A 3,297-nucleotide genomic window follows, 5' to 3' on the forward strand; every position below is an offset into this window, starting at 1 on the left:
TTTTTTTTTTTTTTTTTTTTGTCTTTTTGGTGCAGAGCAAGAATTCATCTAGTTCTCAATTCTCTTGCAGCTGAGAAAAAAAGGTGGAACACCTGAGTTAAGATATCCTTTCAATTGAAATGACAAGTGTAATAGATGTGTTCCAAAATCTTCCCTGTGACAGGGCTACGTGCTTTCCTTAGATCTTGTCTGTAGGAGGAAATTACTTTGAGAAACCTTTCCCCAGTCAATCATTTATCTGTTTTAGCAGCAAGAAAGTAACCTCACTGAAATGAGAGGAATGCAGCTCCTTTCATTTCTGTTAGCAATCCCTAACATTCTGAAAGTAGAGATAATAAATAATTGCAAAGGTAAAATTGCAGGTTGGCCACATTTACAGTTGGATTTTTTTTGCTACTATATACGTGGAGGTTTTCAGACAGTAATACACATGTTGTCTTACCAAAACGCCCTCCCCACCAAAGAAGAAAGAAGTATGGCTTCATTATTTTGATACCTGTATATTTTTCCCCCAGCCTTGTTTCTCTGGCATTTTGGTCAGTAACCAGAGAGCTGATTGCTGAGACCTAACATTGAACAGTCTAGAAGAGTTAAGGGCTGATCCTACAGGATCGGAGCAGTTGTCCTGTAAAGACCCAGTGAACACCACTGCACCCAGAAGCTCATTCTTTGTAGAAAGGTGATAGTTACAACCCAAGTTATTTCTGTCCAATGGAAAGCCTTCTGGTTGGCTTGAGAGAAAAAGCCAGCAGCCAGTCTTAATGGTAGGGACTTGTGTGATGCTGTGTTAGTATAAACCCATACATTGGAGGCCTAATCCTAAAGCCACCTGTGTGTTTTTAGTGATGTTGAAATGAAAACTAAAATGTATCCATAGGATTTCTGTGACCTCCTGTTTTAGAGAAATGGCAATGGTTAACAAGCTACCATTGTAAGAAACAGTTGACTCTGAAGTTGCTTGACTTCATCCAGAGTGACACAGAGTGACATTTTTCAACAGGCACTCCCACTTTATAAATGACACCGTAATTTTTTTCTCAGGTAATTGAACACAGCACACAATGCAGAACTTGACAGAAACCCCTAAGGAGACAGCTTCTCTCTTACTGCACCACTGCCAATAGAATTAAAAGGTTAAAGAAGTCCTCAGATGTGTCAGACCATTTTTTTGGGTGGGGTAAGGATTGTATAATTAGAAGCATCAGTCAGGCTTTTAATTGCATGGTTGTTAGAGGAGAGGGCAATGATTTGAGTTTATAGAAACAATTGTATTGTTCTATTGGTAATACTTCTGAGCCTGATTATTGCTGTATCTTTCTCACTAAGTAACTTTAAAAAGTTCTGCATATATGAAATTGTGGCAAATGCATAAACTGTGCCTTATTGATTTTTGTTGACATTTTACATGTTTCTTATTCATTTTTACCCTCCATTTGGAAACTGTCAGCTTGGCACATGGTACTGGATAATAAGAGCAAATGAAGTGAATGCAGCAATCTTCCTGACTATTAAAAGCAGAATTAGCCCAGCCTCCGCTTGGTTTCAAATCTGTCTCCAGTAGATGATTTGCCTTTTCCTCCATTGTAGTTTCAACACAAGAAGTGGGAAAATAAAAATCTCTTAGTGTTATTTCCTCTGTTAATAACGCCAGGGATGATGAAAATGCTTCTGAAGAGATGTTACTTGGAAACAGATGGTAAATTTGGATCATCTCAGAGCTCAGCATCAGTATGGAAGCCAGTGGAGGTCCTGTCCTCTGTCCCACACTTACATCATCTAGCTGCCTTAGAGAAGGCCACTAAATTGCTTTTATTGATGACAGAAGCTACAGTCAGTCTTAGTACAGCTAGCGTGTTCAGATAGTAAGCTTCGTCTGCTGCCGTGCTGTCAGAGAACCACATGAGACAGCCCGGCATTCACCGTGAGCTGGACTTCATTCCGGCTTCTTCAAGCCAGCTTAGCCAGGAGGCGAATGTGAGATGAGTTTCTCATGTACTCAGAGTTTTGTGTATTAAAATTATAGCATGATGCAAAAAAAAATGCATTGACTTATTTTCATGACTGGATGTCGTTGTGCTTTGGGGATAACAGGCAGGCATTGCTTTCTCTTATTGCTGTTTGATTAAAAGGTGCCACTACAGTATTGACTTGATAATCTCACCAGGTACTCGTGCAGAGCAAAAGAAGAAACTATATTTTATGGCTCACAAGTTGATTTACATAAACCAAACAATCTGCTGGTTGTTTGAATGCAGAATGTTCTATTTTGCTTATTGGCCACAGGGGCAACAATCTCGCATTGTTGACGCCAGAATTCCACTTTTCATGCATTCACTCTGAAATGACAATAGACTTCAGCCCCTCAGTGCTTAGATCTGCTTCATTTGGAAATCTTTTAAGTAGTAATAATAATGTTTTGAGGAAATTGAGTGGAACACTGAATTATTCTCTGATACCTAAGTTCAAACTGTGCAAGGCTGAAGAAGCTGAAAATCAATGCACTTTTAAAGTCATTAGAGATCATAAGTGAAATAAGTCTGTTGCTTTAGCTAACCTTTTAGTGTGCTGTGGTTTTATTATAAAATCAGCCTGAATCTGCATTAATTTCACAGTCTTTTTCTCTAGGAAGCCCAAGGGTGCATGATGAATAAAATGTAAATTTGAGAAGGCAGTGTTTTTATTAGTGAAAAGGGCAATGAGCCGTGTAGTTGGAGCAGTGACCTGCATGGTGGCCAAGGCTGGTACAAGAAGCAGAAACAGGCACTGCAGAGTCTATTCTTTTACAGCAAAAGAAAAAATAGGCACGGAAAAGTTCACTGGTCTCCCGGCAGATATTCAGAGAAATGTACATTGTCTAGTGTATGTTAGACTTAAGGTCAAATCTTTGATACGTTTCAGAAATTGACAAGTCTCAAAAGTCTTGAAGGTTTTATGCAAATAAATGACAATGCACATTTTTTACATTTTATAGCAGTATTGAATATTCTCGGAGTAATGGAGCATTTGTTTTATTAAAATTAAAATTACTAAATAGTTTGTAACAGATTTGGTATGTTTGTATTTGCATAGCAACAATTTATATTTATACATACATATATATATATATTTTTTTAACTACCTGGAAGGGATTTAGATACATTAGTTTGCTGACATTTTGAGCTCTTGAAATTTATTTGCTAATTTGCCCTTGGTGTGAGGATTTTCTTATTTGCCCCTTCAAAAATCAATGATAAAATTTGAAATACAAAGCCTTCATGTGTGGATGCCCTCAGTAAAGATCACCAGTCAAGGAGAAAA

The 3,297-nt window shown here is 37.9% G+C and overlaps 1 protein-coding gene across 18 annotated transcripts in view; it reads left to right on the plus strand.

The window, feature by feature from the left end:
• CELF2 (CUGBP Elav-like family member 2) overlaps positions 1-3,297 on the plus strand; it is a 558,220-nt gene that overhangs the window by 484,843 nt on the left and 70,080 nt on the right. The window lies entirely within an intron of this gene.

This window comes from Rhinopithecus bieti, unplaced genomic scaffold, assembly GCF_001698545.2.
Source record: "Rhinopithecus bieti isolate Rb0 unplaced genomic scaffold, ASM169854v2 scaffold_13900, whole genome shotgun sequence".
In the NCBI taxonomy this organism is placed as follows: Eukaryota; Metazoa; Chordata; class Mammalia; order Primates; family Cercopithecidae; genus Rhinopithecus; species Rhinopithecus bieti.